We start from the raw sequence: 23,660 nt of genomic DNA, 5'->3' as shown, positions 1-23,660 counted from the left end.
CATAGTCATTACACAAATGTGTTAATGCTTTCCACACAGTCCGTGCATAAGTGCAGGTAACCCATGATTCACTGAGACCACTTATGCTAAATCATGATGGCAGAGAATGCACCTGAGCAAATTAAGTCATAATGAGATGCTTTCCATGCTTTCCACAGATTCAATATATAAACAGGAGTCACACCTATTCCATCTACTTTGTAATCTGCAAAGATGCTGTCACTTGCTGTAAGCCTTGCTATTTTCCGGTGTGAGCCGCTTGCCTTGATTGACACAAAACTGCTTGCACACAGCAGCATTCACTGAATAAAAAGGTGGAGATATAAGCAGAGAACATCCCACTATGATTTGATAATTAGGAGATACTTGATAGGTTTAGAGTGGACAGGTATATATTTGACCCCCATGATTACTGGTGGGATGCTGGGATTTATCTCTGTGGATACTTAGGCATGTATAGCCCTCACTATACTTGCCAAGGGGATCTTACAGAAACAGACATGGGTACATTGGGTATCTCATGGGCTTCTACCTTGTGGATACTGCAGCAGTTCCTGGATGAACTCCTGGCATGAATGGATCAGCACATCTATTGTCCAATGTCAATTCAGGACTAGTCTCAGACTATACATGACTTTTATAAGGTGGTATGTTTCCTTGAGGAACTCTGTAAAATAGGTTGCCCCCATGCTGCAGTTAGGGCCTCATTTGGTCCACAGCAGATATCACAATAGGGAGGACAATCATTCCATAAACTGCCAGGTAGTGTGTGATGCATGGGTGTGCATCAACAACACCTCTGCCAAGCATCCTAGTAGTACACACAGTTCCCATATCTGGCACACTAGCTCACTCTAACACTTCTTCTTGCATGGTAGGATGCTAATTGGTCATCTTGTTGTTAAGCTGAAAATATGTTTTTATCTTTTATCTATTTTATTTAAGTAGTTATTCATGGTAAAATGCATTGCTGAGTACTAATCCATATTTTCTTTGCTCTGCCTTCTTCCACTTTCTCTATCTCTCTTTTTCTTCATTCAGGTGATTTTGGATATCCACTGGAGCCATGACTCATGACACCAGTGAGAAATCCAAGTGGAGCTGCAGCAGAGAACTTTAATACATCCCTATCCCAGGCACATATTGTCAATGAGAGGGTCCTTGGGCTCCTGAAAAGTCATTTTAGGTGCCTGGGTGAGTCTAGGGTGCCCTTCTGTATGACCCAGCTACTGCATGCGGAATGTTTACTGCATATTTCATTCTGCACAACATGATCATGCAACAACGTGGTGTTAAGTGACTCATGCTGTCACTACAGTCCCAGGTTCCAGTCCTACTATGACTAATGGTGACTAACAGGCAACTATCAAGGGACTCAATGCAGCAAGCATGGGCATACTGTATGGCTGCTTAGGAAAAGGGGGCATCGAGTCCAGAACTATGGACCATGACATTCTGGTTAATGTTTCTTTTCCTGCAAAAAGCAAATAGGACTAGATTCATGAACAGCTACATGTAGCTCTGCTATCATGTGTATGTCACTCTGTGAAATGCATGTTATAGAACTCCATTTTGTATTAAGTAAACAGCTCTACACTATGTGCAGAGCTGCAAAACTAAGTTAAACAGCTGAGTATGCTAATATAAGCATAAATAGCCACATTACATGCTAATTAACTGATCCAAGATAGCAGAGCCATTCAGGAAGTTATAAAGTAATCGTGTACACTTTATATAGTTATTTGCCATGAACTGTAAAGCCTTTTAGAATACAGGCACCATCACACTTAGAAAAAAAGAACAATGTTATGGGCTGCTGCTGCTCTCTTGTATGATGGTGCCTATTAGAATACAGGCACCATCACATGCGCATACAAGAGAGCAGCAGCAGCCCATAACATTGTTCTTTTTTTCTAAGTGTGATGGTGCCTGTATTCTAATAGGCACCATCATACAAGAGAGCAGCAGCAGCCCATAACATTGTTCTTTTTTTCTAAGTGTGATGGTGCCTATTAGAATACAGGCACCATCACACTTAAAAAAAAAGAACAATGTTATGGGTGCTGCTGCTCTCTTGTATGTGCATGTGCAACAGGCTCAAATCTATGCTGCTGCTGCAGAACCTTGGCAAGTGAGAAGACGGGTGTTCAGACCCCATTTAAAATATCATGGACTGTATGATATCAAAATATTAGCGTGATATAGGGTGACTAAGGAAGCAATCCAGGAACTCTGCAACCTCTGCTGCCTCCACCTCAGACCCAGGGGAAATCGAACAGAACCTATACCAGGAGAAACCATGGTATGTGTAGCATTAAGGATATTAGCTTCCCGTATGGGATGTACTAGGGTTGCCATAGGCATCAGTCTCCAGAATACTGCACCAATGTCTTAAATGCTATGCTAGAACATACAATGAAAAACATTTGTTTTCCCCACACCCCAGAGGAGAGAGCAAGAATAATGCAGGAATTTTGTGCTGTAGCACAATTCCTTGATGTTTTAAGGGCCATAGATTGCATTCACACAGAAATAAAATCCTCACCTGGTGAACAGGGAAGGACATACATCTACAGGAAGGGGATCCACTCAATCAACTGTAAAGTTGTTTGTAATGCTTGAGGGATCATCCAAAATGTGTGTGTAGGCAATACAGGCAGCTAACATGACTTACACATATGTAACACCTCTAAGCTTTATACAAGGCTTGGTAGAGGTCATGTTTCATAAGACCATCTACTGGGTGATCAGATTATGAACTGGAACAGTAGGTCACGATACCCATCAGAAATGCTCAAACACCCACTGATGACATATATGATGCCCACACTCAAGCCTGAAACATCATTGAGCATGTGTTTGACATGCTGATGTCATGGTTCCACTGTCTAGGCACATCAGGGGATACCCTGCACTATGACCCAGCCACCATTGTAGAAATTCTCACAGTCTGTGCCATGTTGCCCAATATCATCTTTAGGAAACAGCTGCATCAGGGACAGCAAGAGACAGGACCACATATTCATAGAAGACAGTAAGGGCCAGCACCTCCAACACACACAGACAAGGATCCTGAGGGAAAACCTCCAGCTTTAGAGGGAGCTGGCAGGCATAGATGTGGTTAATATGGACCTGCCCTGGCTAAGTGGTAAAATATAGCACACACACTCACCAGCTAAGTGCAATGGATAGCACATACATATACTTTGCATACTGTTAGCCAGAAATGTATTCAAATAGAACCTGTATGAGGTGTCCAGCAATGACATTATTGGCTTATATGACTGGTATGGGCAATATATACTTATGCTTTGTACACACTAATCTGCATCATGCCAGTGTCTTACCCACTGTATATAATCCAATCAACTGGACAATTATATCAAGTTTCACAATACAGCAATAAATAGGAATGCAATATCACTGATTTAAATGCATCACTTACAATATTAAATTAAATAATAAGTCTGAAATGAGCATGTACAGAAACGACCCTAATATACTTATATAACACATATGTATAAAATCAACATTGTATGAAAGACTCACTTAACTATCCACTCTGTGCTTCAGACAGATATGCAACCCTAAGTCAAAACAAAATGAACAAAGAACATTGCGTAGTCATCATCACTTGCATAGGATGGGGCAGGGGAAACGAGGCCAAGGCCAACACCAAAGTAGTGAGTGTGTCTGAGTGAGAATTTCTCAGTGCTAGTAACAAAGATGCATTGCAATCAAAATTAAGGTTTCCTTAGCTTGTATGTCTGTGAGTCAGTATGGGTGCTTTTTGTGAAATGTGTGTGTGTCGGTATGGACACAATCAAGCTCTGTACTAGCACTACATCCTGGCATGCTGAAGATGTGTGAACCATGCATAGTAGAGATGTAAGTTCAGTGCTGTCACTCTCGAGTACAAGAAGTGCCACTGCCAGGTGCTGCACTGCCACTTCCACGTCCCTAGTTTAAGTGAACATGAGCAGTGTCTGCTGGAGAGCTCTCTTCTTGATTATTTCCAGGACCACATCCCCATGGCCTTCCGTGTCTGGGTGTGGACACCTCAATAACTGATAGAGCAGTGGAAGTAGTGCCATAGAGGAGTGGGATCTGCCAGTGTCACATCAGCTAACATTAAAGGAAATTGCAGCTCTATAGACACATGGATGCTGACCCTCCCCCAGCAGACATTCCTTCACAGGCACTGCCCTATCCAGTGTGTCATTCATTCTATACAAGCAGTAACCCACGTGGGTGAGGCAGTCATGCACATCAGAATGTGCCACATTTAGGACTCACACTACCTCTTCTGAAGCCAAGGTGCAACATGTCTGTACCTCCATGATGGCCCTATACATATGTCTGGGGCATGTAATGAGTGGACAGTAGCCCTTGTCTGAGACCCTCTAGCAACCCTTCCTTGTGGTATAGTGCCTTCATGATAACAATAGGCAGATTCAACCAGGTCTACAACTGGAGTAACCACAATACCCCAATCCACCGTGTACCCTCAACCTGTCCTATATCTGAGGGCTCAGTGTAATGGTTATACATAAGCATACTGACTGTGTCTAAATTAAGACCAGGGAGTGTGTAAGCCTCATCCTCAATGACAGACTGAACCTCTGCAGTTTCTGACTGTGCCTATGTATCACCATAGTCATCATCAGAACCTACCAGTACTTTGACATCAGGTGGTACAAGTTCTACACTGCCACTGTCAGGATCACCTGTGATAACAAGCAACAAACACAAGAATGAGAGAATTGTGGATTAGAAATAATCCAAGTTGTGTTCTAATCACTTATATTAAACAATTTCAGATGTGAAAGGAATACAATAATTACTGTCTTCTGAGACTTACATCTAACTAATTAGTATTACTAAGCAAAGAAAGTTTGTTCTTACCAGATGCAGGTTGTCTTTCAGATGGTAATTCTGATATCCCTGGAAAAAGAGGCAGACAGTGGAAAGAAGGTTAATAAGCATCATGATGCAAATGACACAAGGACAAGATACTAATGCTATGACTATTTTCCCATTAAGAAATAATTCAGAATCACCTCTTCTAAGCAACACATTTTGATGTCTCAAGAGATAGAAGTGTACAAGTAATAACACATAAAGATGTCAAGAATGTCAGTAAATGCCTTATATATAGCATACCTGGAAGTTGTTTTTGGAACACATATGGCCTGTCATCCACATGAGCACTGACATCAAGGAGTCCGTGAGAACACTCTGCTGAGATATAGAATCTCTGACAGTGGACAAGAACTCCTCAGTTTCAGTGAATGGTGGTTAGCAGACCATACCCAGTAGCCGGCTGTTCACAAGCAACAGCAGCTGCCCTCTTTTGGGCCACTATAATCATATTGATGGCACAATGCCATGCTTGATTAAAGTTTACAGATATGGCCATCCACTGTGCTTATATTAATGACAACTTTCTACCATATAATTCTTTCTGGCAGACATATCACCTCTGCCTCTGTTGAACAGGAAGAATCCATGGCAGTATAAGGCTGCACTAATCAGCTTGCTCTCTGAATCAATGAATGGTGCCTTGTGTGGAACAGGTTTGGGTGCCATAATCCTGTATGACATGAAACAGAAAAAAGACAACACACATTTGTAGCACATAGAGAAATTATTCCCCTAAAATAAAATGTGTGCATCCATTGTCAACACAATACAATTGAATACACAATGCTCATTTAGAACTACACACAAGGTTAGAGAGACCCCCTCCATAAAAATTATAATACATTAGCATTACATCCATTCTATTAACATTTCTATAATGTGGACAACAGTTGTGTAACTCACTATAGGCTGGCAGTATTATCAATAAATAGGCAAGAATTCAAAGTAGAAATGTCAAGCATTTTCAATGGTCTTGCTCTACTGTTCTGGAGGTCACTATTAGACATCTAAGAATCCCAACACCTCTGTTAGCTACATATGTAAAATGCTTTGAAGTTGATAAATACAACACACTTGTCTGTAGTAACTGGTGAAATTCCAAGAGCAAATGGTAATACATTATATGATGTAACCACACCTTAACATTAACAAACTTTGAAATCAGAGCAAGAACTGACATACCTGCACTATTCCAACAGTGAATAAAAGAAATACATACAGATAAAAAAGAAACAATTGCATATTGAAATAGAAATATATTCCAAATATGAAAACGTATACCATTTATGAAGAGGACAAACATATCTTAGGAAAAAATGTAGTACTTTGTAGAAAATTCTCACCCAAGCATACCTTTCAACTGCTCAGATTTTTGGCTGATATTTTTGGTCTATTTCTCATAACATTTGTGATTTTCTAGCAAATCACTGGGATGGTATGAGGACTGAAGTCACTAAATACTGACATGCATTTGAGTTTCAGACTTTCAGTTCCTTCAGAAAATTCATGTTAACACAAATCCTGTTATTCTAGCAATTTTTAAAATCCACCTGTATTTTGGGGGGTTTGCCCCCCCCCCATTCTGTCAGGCTTTGCCAGAATTTCTAGCATTAAGAGGATGAGAGGTATGCTCCAAAGTAAATACCAGTAACAGTCTGTGTTAGAACAGTCTGTCCCCTTCTAAGTTCCCTAAACCATTACCTTTATATGGTGTAGATTCAGCCCTCTGAGCATTATGAAGATGCAAATGAGGTGTTAAATTATTAGCATTCCTAAATACCAACATTTTCATATGGTTTATGGGAGGTAGACATTGTGTAAGTAGCTGCATGTTTGCATGCACATGCTCTAGGCCTGCAGGAAGGAACAATGACAATTATTAGCTGTTAATGGTTTGCAAGTGTTAATGATTAACCTAAGTACAGCAGCAAACAATACTCAGAGACTCTTCCTTCTGAAGTGTTTATGTCATGCAGATGAGCCTTAAGAAAAAGTGTGTAAGTACCTTGATAGCTATGAGAACAACCTTAACAACACTGATATTGTTTTTATAATAACATACTCTTCATCCTCGTAGTAAAAATGTTCTGCAATTCTATTCAGCTATATTACACATTGAAACAAGGATGCAAAGAAATGTGCATGACATTGCATTTCTGTTAGTTAAGCTATGAGAAGGGGAAGATGCTTAGAAAATAAAGAAAAGAAAGGGCTGCAGTGTTGCCAATCATGCATTAATATAGTGTAGGCTAGTATTATCCTTAATATGTTGTCAATATCATATTCATGTGGACATGTGCAAGAAAATGAGAAAGGAAAATGTTCTGATCTTTCTTCTGGTGGACCTGTAATTTGCTGGTTTGCTAAGTCAGATCTGTATGAAAGCCTGGGGCATATGCATGCTTCAGGACCCAGCAGGCTGCTCTGTAACATGGTGTTATCCCTGGTCCGCATTTAAAACCTAACTGAAAAGCCGGCAGCATTCTAACAACAGCCACTGCAGATTACAGCTGGAAAGTTAACTGCCTGTACCCTCCTTACTTGTTTAAACTAATATCATACATCAAGGTGTTATTCCCCGCTCCATGTTTAAAAGCTAACTGAAAGGCCGGTAGCGTTCTTAGGACACCGACTGTGGATTACAGCCAGAAAGTTAACTGCCTGTATGCTCCTTACCTGTTTAAACAAATATCAAACATCAAGGTGTTATATCCCGCTCCACATTTAAAAGCTAACTGAAAGGCCGGCAGTGTTCTAGGGACACCAAACATAGATTACAGCCAGAAAGCTAACTGCCTGTACTCTCCTTACCTGTTTAAACAAATATTAAACATGAAGGTGTTATCCTCACTCCGCATTTAAAAGCAAACTGAAAGGCCGGCAGCATTCTAAGGACACCCACTGCGGATTACAGCCAGAAAGTTAACTGCCTGTACCCTCCTTACCTGTTTAAGCAAATATCAAACATTGAGGTGTTATCCTCGCTCCATGTTTAAAAGCTAACTGGAAGGCCAGCAGTGTTCTAAGGACACCGCTCGTGGATTACAGCCAGAAAGTTAACTGCCTGTACCCTCTTTACTTGTTTAAACAAATATCAAACATCAAGATTAGTATCTACTCTTTCAATGTTTTAATTGTGCATCTTAGCCCTAGGTGTTAAGCACTGTGAGGTGTTCCCTTTTATCCCCCAACTTCCTGCAAACAATAGTGACATTATATAGAACTCCTTGAGGTAAATACAAGTATTAACAATAAAAATCATCGTTTTCTCACTATCCTTAGCTTCAATATCCTAGCTAAAGTAATTTTAAGGAAACTATACTTAGCTTTTACATAAGCTTAACTTACATGTTGGTTGAATCCTGTAGCTTGTTTTAGCCTGAAGCACTGTGAGGTGTTCCTCTTTTATCTCCCAACTTCCTGCAAACAATAGTGATATTATATAGAACTCCCTGATGTAAATACAAGCATTAACAATAACAATCATAATTTTTTCACTATCCTTAACTTCAATATCCTTGCTAAAGTAATTTTAAGGAAACTATACTTAGCTTTTACATAAGCTTAACTTACATGTTGGTTGAATCCTGCAGCTTGTTTCAGCCCTGCTCTGCTCACCCTTGCTTTGCTCAGGCTCGCTCTCCACCTCACCCTGCCCCCAATTCCCACCCACCCCCACTATTGCTAAATTTAACATATCTTTTGCCACCCCTTTTCTTCTCCTCCAATCAGCATACTGCTCATCACTAAAGGACACTCCCCTTTTTAAGTACTTCCCTACCACTATTTCCTATTAGGACTTGGTAAATCATGTGCTCAAAAAGCTTTATACCTCATCCCATACCAGCATCTAAGCAAACAATATTATTTACTTTGCTTATACTGCTGCTTAGTCTTTATCTCCTTACCGCCTATGAAAGCCGTTGCCTCTGTGGATTCCACCTTCCAAAAGGTCAAACCATCCCCCATGACTCCACAAGTAAGATTTCACTACTTAACATCCTCTTCTCATTTAACCACACATCTCCTTTAATGTTCCACCCCGTCAGAACAGTCCAACTTTAAGAATAAACAATTTCTAAAACTCATACATAAAATCTTAAAACTCATTATCAAGCATCACTACAGTCTCATAATAGATGGGAATATTCACCCTAACCCTGGACCTACCTCACCCAATTAAAATAGAATCCATTAACCAGCCCCACCCTTCATAGTTCTACAAATTCTATCCTAACCTTTCACCTAAATATTAGAAGTATTAACAACAAGATTCACAATCTGCATGCCCTCTTAGCTGTACACTCCCCTGATATTATGCGTCTCACATAAACCTGGCTAAAACGTACTATAACATGCAATGAAGTTCTACCCGCTGGGTATAATATATACCGAGCCGAACACATTGCCAAAAAGGGGGGTGGAATAGTGATACTTTATAAAAATACACTAAGTATAAATAGAGATTCTACACAACTGACACTTTTTAATAATGCTGAGATTCTCATTACCAAACTCCAAATGAATAATAATGAATCCATTTACATAGTCTGTGTCTATATTCCCTCAGGTAATAATATAAACACATTGGAAATCATTCTCCACTGGCTATCCATCACCTACACTCAAGAAACAATAGTTTTAGGTGACTTTAATATTGACTGATGCACATGTACATCTGAAACCCTGGTAAGTCATATTAATCTATTTGGTTTCCCGCAATTAATTTCTTCCACTACCAGGACTAGCAAGCCCACTAATAGAGCCAATATCTTAGACTGGATACTTGTCAATCATCACCCCCAAATATATAAATTTGGGACCCTCCCTGATGATCTCAGCAATCACTCTCTAATGTACATTATCAAGGATAAAGTTGAAAATCTCCACCTGACCACACATAAAATTATCAAGAACAACAAGAATTGCAATCCCATTATTTTCCAAAATGAACTCAAGTTGCTTAATTGGTCAGTTCTTAAACAACTTCCACTAGAAGATGCCATAATATACTTTAGCACCAAATTCCTGAGCATTCTTAACTACCATGCTCCTGAGCGTTCTATTCGAACTAAAAATAATACTGCACCATGGCCTTCTAAAGAACCCAAGTCTAAAATCAAACTAAGAAACAAAGTATGGGATAACTGATGTGCATCTAAATCCTCTCAAGATCAACTTAAATTTCACCAACTCAAAATGATGCCAAAATCTTCATTCGGATAGATAAAAAAATTACTACCTAAACCTTCAGCATAAACACCAAAATAATTCACAAAAATTTTGGTCTGGTATAAATCGTCGACTCCACCCTGGACAATCTGCCACTCTTGTTCCCTCTAACTCCAGTCAAAAGCCACCTGAGGACATTTCCAATGCTTTAATAATTTTTTCATCGAAACTATCCAGACCCTAGCTAGCCAACTCACTCCCACTAACCCCCTCTCTTCCTTAATCACAGACACCTCAAATCCTCTCTTTCACTTTCAACCTTCCCCTACTGCTCTTATCTGTTCACTACTCAGAAAGTTAAACCCACCACCCTATCTGCAGAAAATCTCCCTGCTAAGTATCTTCATATAGCTGCAAAAGTAGTTGCTTATCTCAGCTCAATACTGATCAATAGGACCTTGTCGGAATGTTCCATCCCCTCAATATGGAAAACAGCCCATGTTATTCCTCACCACAAAGGGGGTTGCTCAAATGAATTATCCAACTATAATCCTATAGCCATTGTCTCACCCCTATTCAAAATAATGGAGAAATGCATACATAAGCAACTCATTCACTTGCTCACAATGAACATCTACTGGCCAATTCTCAGCTTGGATTCAGGCCACATCATAGTACCACAACCACCCTCCTTTCCTTTAATAACACTATTAACCTAAACCAGAATTCTAATTTGCTCTCCTCAGCCCTCTTTCTAGACCTGTCAAAGGCTTTTGATATGGTCAACTGTCAGTTACTAATCCACTCTCTAAAAGGCATATCCCTGGACAAACATGCTATTCAATGGTTTACATCCTATCTGAGTGGAAGAAAACAAGCAGTTCTACGGCAGGACAAACAGTCTGCACTCTTACCTCTCACCTTTGGAATCCCTCAGGGCTCTATCTTAGGTCCCCTATTTATTTCCATTTTCATTAATATCCTTCATGTAACCATCCCAGAAGCCACCTGCATCCAATATGCACTCCACTCTTATCTGTTCAGCCTCCTCCCCATTAGACCTTGAAAACTTAACCCAAATTTCATTTAATACAATTGAAACCTGGTTATCTAATAAATGCTTTTAAACCCTAGCAAAACGAAATTGCTACTTTTCACTCCTACCAATTGATCTGCTCCTCTTTCTTTCTTCATATCATCCAACAATGGCACCTCTATTCTTCCAGAAATCAGCACTAAGCTATTAGGGGTTATAGTTGACAACAATCTCAAATTTGACTTGCATGTATATAAAACCATCAAAGCTGTTAACCAAAAGCTCGGCTCACTAAACAGAAATAAAACTTTTCTAACCTCATTAGCCCATGCCACCATAGCCCACTCTCATCTACTTTCTAGCCTGCTATATTCTTCCCCTATACTCTCTAACTTGAATAAGACTGAAATTAATAAACTCACCTTTAGTTATAACCATATAGCTAGATTTGCTACCAGCTCTACATACAGGACCCATCATTGTCAAAACCTTGAGCGTCTAGGCTGGTTAGAGTTCCCTAACCTACTTCGGTTCAACCAGCTCATAGTTACGCACACAATTCTGACACACCCAGAAACATTTTCTATTTTGTATAGTGTGATTTGCTGTCTTTACACTGCATTGTACTTGTATTCTGCTTTTAAATGCATATTAAAATTTGAAAAGAGACCACAGCTCTGTCTCTTGTGAGTCTTTCTAATTGCCTGCCCATTATGTTAATTGACCATGTATCTAGTTTCCTCACTCCTTTCACTGGCTGGTGTGAGTAAGCACAAGATTATCATTTTGTAAAATCAGTCCCCTTCAACTATTTGCATTTATTGGCCATCCTACTGTATTCCATAATACCGGAATACAAAAGTGCCAACCCCCTTTCAATCTATCTTGCTCTTTTTAAAATACTGGCTCACCACTAAAACTTAAGTTACCCACTTTCATATCTAACTGCTTAGTGCACACTGCAGTGTTTAGGATAAACCATTTTTCATCTTACCTTTAAGCATCTATTGCAAGACCACCAGTTATTGGAGAGCCCACCTTCTGCTTCTCAGTAGTTATCTTAGGATTAGTGCTTCTGTTTTCTCCTTGTGAGAGAAGGAGTACAGGGACATTATTTCCTGGAGACTGCTAATCACCAGAAAGCCTAACAACTGCTTTATAGATGACGACTTGGAATCTGTGCTTATATTCTGATCCTGGTGAGAGAAGGAGCAGAGTGCATTGATTCCTGACTGTTTCTGCTTGGAGAGTGAGTGTCTGTGCTTACCATACCTGATTGGTCTAGTTGCTATTCGAGGCATCTACCAGAAAAAGGCTACAAGCCTATAGACCCTTGCATCATCTGGGACAAGAATGTGGATCACCAAACAGGCTATGGCCTGCTTCTCTTCTTGGTAATGGTGCTAACAGTTTGCTTCTGGTGAAAGAGGAAGCAAAGGAGCATTGTATCCCAATAAAGTGAAGCTGTGGTGATGCCAGCATTAATAGTAGCCAGGCAGTAGCCATTCATGCGACTTGCCTCTTTTCATCATTCTTGACAAGCTAAGTCTTTGCTTTCAGTAAGTACTGCTTGATTTGTTTCTAACTTCAGAATATCTGCCTAAATACTTAATCTCTAAATTTTCAGGGTCTACATATTAGTTTCTCCTCAAGTGATTGGCAGTGCTCAGTACAGACTCAGACACCTTCATTTTTCCTAAAAAAGCACAACTGAGATTTCTCCAGTACCTAGCTGCACACAAGACAACTAGTTTGCAGTTACAGCAAACCGGATACTCCTGACACTGATTGATATTCTCACTCCAACTGTTTAATCAATAAAAAAGGGACTGTTGCCATGGATATGAAATTTCCTACTGTCTCTTTTACCCACATGGTGGATATGGGCATCCTGAGGCAATGTAGAAATTGCCTCGTGTTTACTGACAACCAGTAAATTCTCAAACAAATTGATATGGTATGTGAGAGATGTATTTACACAACATCACTGGAGGCAAAGCTCTCACATAAAACTACTCCTAATGTCAATAAAGTTGTCAGTGGCACACACGCTGCACTCATCACGCACAGTTCAAAGCACACATATAGACCCACATTTGCTGAGGCACTTACAAGTAAACTTCCTAAACCACAAAGACCTCCTAGATGAAGTACACATAACAAATACCCTCAGCAGCCCCAAATGTGCTCTTTCAAAACAACACCCACATTAACACTTAGAGTTGCATCTCATGGAGCCTCTACCTCTAAGCTCATAATGCAAGTCACCACACAATCCAATATTCTGGTCATTGGAGACTCCATCATGAGGCACACTGATGTCCCTTTCACTCTCAGGTTGAGTAAGGAGAAAGTTATGGTCAGTTGCTTATCAGGGGAGAGGATCCACTACATTACACATGCACTCCGATCATTGAACCACAATTAACAATATGACTCAGTCATAGTCCATGTGGGAGTAAATGACTTAATATATACCTCCATAGACTATATGAAGACAGACATCATGGAGTACTCAGAATATGTGTTTCAGGCTGGGATGATGCCACAATATGAACAAAAGATGATTGACTTTAATAATTGGCTTAGTTTCTCGTGTCATTCCAAGGGGGTGCAATATTTATAAGCATGGAAGGAGATGGTTAGCAGACCATGCTGCTTTGCTAGAGATGGTCTGCACTGCTCCCCTCTAGGCTTTTGAATATTAGCTAAAACATTATTTCCCCCATAGTGGCTTTTTAGGCAATGCCAAACTGAAAGTACTTCTGACATAGCAAATCAAAACCAAGAAAATCTAAAAGTATTACTGCTCAATGCTAGGAATCTAAACAAAATACTCCACTCCCTAGAAGCTATCTTTACCCTAGAGATTGCTGATGTCTGTGTGGTCATTGAGACATGGTTTAAAGTCATGGAGAGCACACCAACAGTACAAGGTTATAATGACTTCCACACATTTAGGCCAGCTACTTCACAGGCAGGTGCTAAAGGTAGAGGTGGCTCTATTTACATCAAAAATAAATATACTTCACTGCTGGTCAAACAGGACAATGCACTTGAGCTGCTCCATGCACAGATCACCATAGGTAAAATCCAATACCACTTCCTTGCAAGCTATAAGTCCCATCTTTGACCAAGTAAATCCATAGCATGTATTTAAACTAATTAGAAACACTAACCATCCAACCCGATATCATATTCATGGGTGACTTTAATTATCCCACTATTAACTATGAATCCTATATGACACCAAATGTATATGCACAGAGATTCCTGGATTTTGTAAACACAAACTCCCAGGACAAGATAGTCAATACACCAACCAGGGGTGCAACCATACTGGATGTGGTCCTCATTAATATGGGAGACTGCTGCACACACCCCACTCTAATGCCTTCCATGGTAAGGTCAGACTACAAAATGGTCTCCGTTGAAGTTAAAATAATCCTGGATCCCCAGCTAAACCTGGAATATTTAGGAACTATTCTCAGGCTAACCTGCTATTAAGTGAAAACCTGGCAAAATGTCATGCCCCCATAAACCCTGAAAACACTTTTGCCTATGCAGAACTGCTCACAGAAACCCTATATAAGCATGTTAATAGCTGCATAGAAGCAGCTGTACCCACCAGGAAAAATACAGAACAAACGTAAAAAACAAGCTACCCTGGTGGAATCACAAAATTAATTGGCTGTATAAAAGTAGGATGAAAATCATGGCAAAAATGAGGAGGTGCAGCACCCAACAGGATAAAAGCACTCTCATCAAACTAAACAAACAACTCAGAGGGCAAATAAAATCTACCAAAGCCAAATTTGAGTAAGTTTGGTGTCTCAGGCCAAGGACAACCACAAAGCATTCTTTAGCTGTGTCCACCAACTCAAAGGCCGTACATAATTGTGTGCAGACCTCATTGTAAATAGAGCTACCTATACTGAGCCAGAAGATATAGAAAACCTTTTGGCTGATAACTTCAGCTCCATCTTTACTCCTCTCTCCCCCTCAACCTTCCCACGGGAAATATCATATATAACTCCCTCTACTATCACTAGAGAACAGGTCCTTAATGCTCTCTCTAAGACCAAGAACACTGCATCAATGGACCCATTTAATATCTCATGATGCTTTCAAAATAGCATGAAACATGATCTATAAGGGCCACTGGAATTACTATGTAACTGTAGTCTCCAAACAGGATCCGTGCCTCATGAATGGAGGAAGGCAACAGTCATCCCTCTGCACAAAGGTGGGCCATCTACAGACCCTGGAAACTACAGACCCATGAGTCTCATTAGTCTTATATGTAAAGCCATGGAAAAAAATATGATGGAGATCATCAATAGAGATAGTAAACATACAGACACTGGACCCAACCCAGTCTGGTTTCATCAAGGGCAGATCATGCCTGCTCATGCTGGTGGAATTCTTTGAGAAGGTCACCAGAGCAATGGATGAGGGCAAAATCATTCACACTGCCTACTTTAACCTGGCCAAGGCATTTGACAAAATACTCCAATCAGGCATTGTTGACAAACTCAAGAGGTTAGGTACAAACCCGTATGTCACCCAGTGGATAGCCAGCTAGCTCACAGACAGGACCCAGGAAGTTAGAATTGGGGAGTCATAAGTGGTGTCCCTCAGGGATAAGTCCTTGGAGTGTTCCTTTTCAGCATTTACTTCTCAGATGTCAAGGCTGATGTCAGTGGTCAATGGCTGACTAAATTTGCAGATGATTGCAAATTAGGAGCTGTCATTGAATCTCACGCTGACACAACTTTTCTCCTGGAGGGGGGCTGACACAGAGAAACAACTGGTGCCAGTGCCATGGACTAAAACTAAATGCCAAGAAATGCATATCCTTTGGGAAGTCATCCATCCCTTTTACTATCATATTGACAACACACCCCTTAGAGATGACCCAGTGGTCAGAGACTTAGGGACACACATAGATAGTAATCTATCCTTTGATCATCATGTGTCTACAGTGGTGAGGAAATCATTCTATGTTGTGCAAAATATAAACAAAGGTATGTCATCTAAGTCCAAGGAAGTCATTGTTACACTGTATTCAGCATTCATCAAACCTATCACTGAGTACAATGACCCTTTGGTATGTACCTAATCAGGCATATCCAACAACTGGAATGTCCACAGAGGTTCCTCACTAAAAGAATACAGGGCATAAGTAATATGTCCTATGCAGACTGCCTCAAGGACCTATCCCTGCAATCTGTCTCCTACAGGCTTTTGAGGGGAGATCTATGCCTGGCATACGGGGCATTGTCAGATCCCACTTTGATGGACCTCCTGCATATCCACAAAACAAACAGCACCAGAATTACCCATTCTAAAGGCTTAAACCTTGCCTGTGATATAAATAGGACCTGCTGGAGAGATAGGCATGTATCCCAGGGACTAACCCATCTATGGAACAGGCTCTCCCTCCAGGTGAAGCAGAGTTCCTCCCTAACCCAATTCAAATGCAACTTGAACAACTGGGTGGGAGACTGGACATTCATCACTGGTTTGGTACTTAAGTCTCTAAAGGACACAGGTAACCTGTAAATGGTTCATCTCCCAGACCCATATTTACACTTATCAAGGCTAACAAAACTTGTCAGAGATTTGGGATACATGGTAGGCTTAAAAAGGCCCTTGTGGTTGTCAGCCTAGTAAACACCTATGAACCTATCAATACTACATGAAATGCTGATGATGTGTAGCCTGCATGCTTCTTGTAATGTCTGAAGCAGATGTAAAAATGCTACATGTCTTAGTAATGGTATCAGTGTTGATGAATGGAAATACTTTGAATACAATATATGTATATATATATATGGATTCCTATTACAAGAACAAAAGTTCACAACTTCGAACTTGTAATTGGAAGCCTCACGTACGCGAAAGTTCACTTTAATGAAAGTGAACTTCCGCAAAAGTGCACTTCACCGAAAGTACCGCAGCACAGTGGAGGTCATCAAAAAAACAAGCTATGTCCTCCACTATGGTGTGATTCTCATGGACCTTAGGGTTAGGGCATGAGTTAGGGTAAGGGGATAGTTAGTAAAGCTATCCCCTTACCCTAACCCATGCCCTAACCCTAAGGTTCGTGACTATCGCACCATAGTGGAGGACATTGCTATGTCCTTCACTGTGCTGTAGTTGTCACGAACCTTAGGGTTAGGGCACGGGTCATGGTGACCATGACCCGTACCTTAACCCTAAGGTCCATGAGTACTGCACGGAAGTTCAGTACAATGCCCGTTCTTTGTACTGAACTTCACGTAAGTGCACTTTCGATTAAGTGCACTTTCACTGCAGTGTGCATTCCATACACTATTTCGAAGTAGTGAACCTTCGATCTAGTGTATGGAATCCATATATATATATATATATATATATATATATATATATATATATATATATATATATTTTTTTTTTGCCTTTGCAATTGTCCCACTGCTTGGCGGAGTGCAAACAAGACTACTGGCTGAAGGAAAATTGTAATTTCCATAGTCTTTATTACTGCAAGCTCTCCTGGCACCATTGTGCGATATTTGTAATGAGTACGTGATGTGCACTTCTCTCTCTCTCTGTGGCACAAGCTGTAAATGCAGTGATTTTGGATCAATATTAGAGTTGCTTTGGGGTTCAAATCTATACTGTCTGAAGGGAATACTGAAATTATTACTCAAAGTTCAAGTTTTACTTTTATCACAACTTCATATTCTTTTTCTTAATCATGTTTTTCCTCTCTTAGAACGTTCTTGATCCTCACAGCCATCAGCCAGTGATATAGAGCATAACAGATGACTAATGAGGACACAGATATGTCTCTGTCCATCTCTCTGTCTTCACCCCTTTTCTCTAACCCCTTTTTGCTGCTGACTATTCATTAGACTGATTGATGTAAATTTCATTTTATGGCATTTTCATCCTGTCATTACTTTGTTGAAGGCTAATATCTACATCTTCCATTGGCTCAACAGGTTATCACTGTCACTTCAATGGTGGGACTTTTACACATGTGATGGAAGAATTCCTTTGTGGTTTGCTGAGATAAAGGTCATGTCTATAAACTTAATTTTGCATTTATAGGATCATAGAATTATAGGAGGTTACTAGGCTAATAGCCTTGAGGCCCTTACAAGCCTAGCCAATAGTTTATCCCCAAAAAAGAAACTTCAGTCAGCACCTGTCACCCCTGTGAATGAGGGACAATGTTGGAACCCCTGGGAAAAATTTCTGGGTTCCCATCCACTCATCAAAGTTGCACTCTGTTTGACATGCATGGGAAGTCTATTCCAGAGATGGGGCAGGCTCTGGGAGACAAACTTGTATCTCCAGCAGGTTCTGTTGGTGTCGCATATTAGATTTAGGCCTATTGAGTGGGTAATGCACAAGGAGTTAGATTTATGGATATGGAGCATCTCTAGTAGGGCAGGGTCCGATATTGCCTTATAGGTTCATAGATTCATAGGTAAGAACTAGGCTATCGGCCCAAGGGCCTACGTAAGCCTAGCCAACATGCTTCCCTGGCTTATGCCACCCAAGAAAGTTATTTTCCTGTGCCACTGTCGAGCAGAGACATAGAAGTGATCCTCGGAGTGTATTTCCTATTTCCCATCCACTCATCAAGATTTTTCTTGAAGAGCGCTAATGAAGGACTTTGCTTGACATAGATGGGTAGCCTGTTCCAGAGTATGGGAAGTGTCTGGAACAGAAATCTATCCCTCCAGCATGTCCTGTTTATTGTGGTGACAAGGTTTAGGTCCCTAGAGCGTGTAGCTCAGAGGGATTGGGATTTCTTTAGGTGTAGCATGTCCAACAGCTCTGGGTTTGACATAGCTTTATATGTTAGGCAGAGATCACCTAGGAGTAGGCGATATGCTATGGAGTAAAGCTGGAAATTTTTGAGGCAGTCAGTGTAGGGCATTTGTTTGAGGCCAGTAATCCTCTTTGTGAGGTACTTCTGTGGCCTTTTCAGCTGCTGCAGATGTCTTGTGAGGTACATTCCAAAAGGGGCGTTGTACTCTATAATGGGTCTAATGAGTGTTGAGTAGAGGGGAATAATGACCTCTTTTTTCCTGGATGAGAAACCTTTTATGATGAGGTGCACCATGTAGAAGGACATCCTGACTACTGTGGCGATGTGACTATCAAAGGAGAGACTACTGTCCACCTGGGTCCCAAGGTCTCTTATCACGCATTCGGTGTCAAGTAGATTGCTGCCTATGTGGTAGTTCATGGGTACAGAGGTTTTACCAAAGGGGATGACACTGCACGTTTTGGCACTGAACTTGAGGCCATGGCTCTGACACCAGGCATCTGTCTCAGTGAGGCCCTTCTGTAGGATGTCCACTTCATTTCGGGACTTGACTATGGCTCCTAGTTTGCAGTCATCTGTGAACTTTGTTAGCCAGTAGCCTTCTGTGTTAGCCTGTACTTCAGAAAAGTAGATACCAAACAGGATGGAACAATGTGGTACTCCACTTGTCACTGCTTTGAGGTCAGATTTGGAGTCTGCAACTTTTACAGTGTGGGTTCTGTCAGTGAGCCAGTTGGCAACCCATCTTGTGATGTAGGGATTTATACCTAGTTGAGTGAGTTTAGCTATACTTCCAGAATGGGGAATGATGTTGAAAGCCTTGGCGAGGTCAAGATAGGCTGTGTGAACCACCTTACCCTCATCTACGGCTTTGCTGACTGCCTCAAAAAAGTCGATCAGGTTCAGGAGGCATGATCTGCCTTTCACAAACCCAAACTGGGTGGGATCCAGAGTTTGGAGGTTACCAATGTCTTTGTTTATGAGTTCCATGATGATATGTTCCATGGCCTTGCAGACCAGGCTCGTTAGGCTAATAGGTCGATAGTTCCCAGGATCAGTGGTGGCTCCACCTTTCCCCTTTGTGGAGTGGGAAAACTGTTGCTGTGCACCATTCAGTGGGCACAAAGCCTGATGTGGGGCAATTGGGGAGCCAGTTTGTTCTGAAGTTCGTGTAAAACACAGCCTGGGATGTTGTCCAGTCTCATGGATGCTGTGTTTTTGGCTTTAGAGAGTGCAGCTTTTACCTGCGTAGTTGTGATTACAGGGACTCTGAATTTTTCCTGTATAGATATGGGCCCTTTAGGGGGTGGGGGTGGTAAAGTTAGCACTGAACCTATCTGTCAGGATGTTGGCAATATCAGTTGGTTCTGTAATTTTCGTGCCATTGTGCTGTAACTCAGAGCAGATCTGGGTGTTGCCATCGAGATTCTTGATATAGCTATAGAATGCTTTGTGGTTGTCTTTAGAATTAGTGGTGATTTTGTTTTCATAGCTAGCTTTTGAGAATCTTATAAGGGATCTCAGCTTCTTACAGAGGCTGACCAGAGAGCTCCTCCACTCATAGGATTTTACTCTCTTTTGCAACAGTTTCTTCCTTCTGTTGTACAGTTTGTTTATGGCAGGGGACCACCAGATAGGCTTCCTTTTTTGGAGGATAACATCTTGGTTCTGTTTGGGGTAGCACATTCCATGCACTTGTGTAAGTGCTTATAGAGTGCATTTGTGTAGGATTCAGCAGTTGTAACTGTATTGTCCATCTGCATGGGTGTCATGAAGTTCACCACTTCTGTCTTAAGAAGCATGAAATTGGCTTTGGAGACATTTTTACCATGGTTTCCTTAATGGGGGGTGGGGGCGGGATGTGGATGTCAAGAGTGATTAGCTTTTGGTCGGATCAGACCAACGAGGAGTTGACTTCAGGTGTGGAACACCGGTCACTTATGTTGGTAATGACTAGGTCTAGGATATTGTTGCCCCTGGTGGGGGTGGGGATAATTTGATCCAGGGCATTGGATTTTATGAATTCCAGAAAGCATTGAGCTAAGGAGTTGGTACAAGAGTAGTTTTCCCAGTTAATGGTGGGGTAGTTGAAGTCGCCCATTATTAGGGTGTTTGGTTGAACCCTAATATTTTCCAGTACATCAAGAAAAGAGGAGTGGGAATCCTGGGGCATGGTGGGGGATCTGTAGTAAGCTACAATTTGGATTGCAGTTTTGCCTAGAGTTAGTTGCACTTGGATAACCTCAGATGCATTATGCTGAGCAACTAGCCTGGAGGTGTGGATATCCTTAATGAATATGGACACACCTCCGCCTTTGGTGTTTCGGTCCAGGTTACATTGCCGAAAAAGTGTGGTATGAGTTTTAGCCTGGTAGTGCAGGGGTGCTCTCTGGAGCCTTGAGCCAGGTCTCAGTCACTGCACAGATATCGATGTTCTCCATTTTAAGGAGTGCCTCGAGTGAGTGCATTTTGAGATTTAGACTTTTAGCATTGAGTAGCATTACCCTCAGTTTTTGCTTGCCTATTCCTGTTACGGTGGTGAATTTGTTTTTTGAACTTTGCCTAAAAAAGGCACTATAGGGGCAGCAAGAGCCTTAGCCAGTATCCAGAATCCCAGGGTCAACAGGTGCAGGCCATCTGTGGCAAAGCATCATGGTCTGTCGACCATGTCATCCGAGCAGACAGATACTGGCTCCCCTTAGAAAGACACCAGAAGCTAAACCAATTGTTGAAGTCAATCATTTTGTCCTTGTACTGCGGTATCATTTTGGGTGATGGCAACATGCTACTCAGGGCTGGGGTCATACCTGCCTGGGCTACAAGATCGCAGAGCTCTTCCATGTCTCTTTTCATGTAGTCCAGGGAGGTACATCTTAGGTCATTCACACCAACATGGACAATGACAGAGTCATATTTGTACTTGTTGTGGAGTGACCTGAGTGTGTGGGTTATGTGGCGGATCCTGACAACTGACAGGCAGCTGTCAGTAACCTTCTCCTTGTTTAGCCTGGTGAGTGGGGCATCAGTGTGCCTGAATAATAGAGTCACCTATGACTAGTGTGTTAGGTATGTTGTTTTGCCTTATTGGCTGTGGTTGAGTGGCACACTGAGTCTGTGGGCTATGTGTCATTTGGGTTATGTTGGGGGATGGAGGTTGCTTACGTTTCTGCTTTAGAGGTCTCTGTTGCTTAGACAGATTATTACCGAGAGCCTCCCTAAATGTTTTTGTGTTGCTATGTGTGGATTTTAATGGTGTAGATTTAGTGAGACTATGTGATGAGTGTGGTGTGGTGCAAATGTTTACCTTCACCTCATGACTGTCAAGTTCAGTCTTGGTTGGAGAGAGCTTTACCTCCAGTTTGACTAGATAAGTGCATCTCTCATAGGTTGTACTGTTGGTGGTAGCAGGAGAGGGTTGTCTGTGTACATGAGGCAATTTCTACATTGCCTCAAGATGCCCAGATTCATCAGATAGACAGAAGAGAACACTGGGAGCTGGCCCTTGGACATGCCTGAATAAAAAACTAGTTTCCTCTAGATAAGTGGGGAAAGTGAGTACAAGAGCTGTTTTTGTAGGCAAGACACAGATCACCTCTGAGCAAATTGTATGATACTGAGTAAAGTGATAGTGATTTGAGCCTGTCGACATAAGACAGGTGTTGGAGGCCATGGATTCTCTTTGTGAGGTGTTTCTGTGGCCTTTCCAGTTGGTGCAGGTGTTTGGAGAGGTACATACCAAATGGGACATTATACTTAATTATAGGTCTAATGAAAGAGAAGTACAAAGAGGTAATAACCTCCCTTTTTCTGGATGCATTCCCTTTACTTATGAGATGAACCAAGAAAAAGGCTTTACTAACCACTGCTGCCACATGATGGTTGAATGTGAGATTGTTGTCAACCTGAGTACCCAGGTCTCTCACTACGGGTTGTGTGCTTAGGGGGTTGCCGTTGCTGTGGTAATCAGTAGAGGCCATGTTTTTGCCAAATGGTATGATAATACATTTTTTTTTGCATTTAACTTAAGGCCATGACTTTGGCACCAGTTATTTGTAGCTGTGATTACCCTCTTGCAGTATGTTAATGTCATTTGGGGAGTCAATGACAGCACCCACCTTACAGTCATCTGCAAACTTGGTCAGCCACATGCCCTTGGTCTTTGCCTGGTCCTCTGAGAAGTAGATGCCAAACAGTAGGGGGGTCCCAGGACAGATCCCTGAGGAACACCATTAATGGCAGGTATGCTGTCAGAGGTGATGCTGCCTATTTTGACCTTGTAGGTCCTATATGTGAGACAGTTGGCCACCCATCTGATGAGATAGGGATTAACAGCAAGTTTGTGTTAATTTTTCAATGATGCCAGAGTGCAGGATTGTGTCAAAGGCCTTGGCCAGGTCAAGGTAAGCTGTATGTACTGACTTTCCCTAATCCAGGGCCTTGGTGACCGTCGCAAAGAAGGTAAGATCTTCCCCTGATGAATCTGAATTGGGTGGGGCCGAGTGTTGGAGATTGCCTATGTACTTCTTTATGAGATCCATATTAATATGCTCCATGGCTCTACAGATCAGACTTGTCAAGCTAATGGGGCAATAGTTTCCTATGTCAGTAGTGGCATCAACTTTGTGCAAGAGGATGACAAATGGTGGTTCTCCACTCTGCTGGGCTGAAGCCTGTAATTAATCTGTGGTTGAATAGGGTGCT

The sequence above is a fragment of the Protopterus annectens genome, chromosome 2.part2, assembly GCF_019279795.1.
Source record: "Protopterus annectens isolate FY-2018-M chromosome 2.part2, PAN1.0, whole genome shotgun sequence".
Taxonomy (NCBI): domain Eukaryota; kingdom Metazoa; phylum Chordata; order Ceratodontiformes; family Protopteridae; genus Protopterus; species Protopterus annectens.
This window is presented reverse-complemented; position numbering follows the sequence as displayed.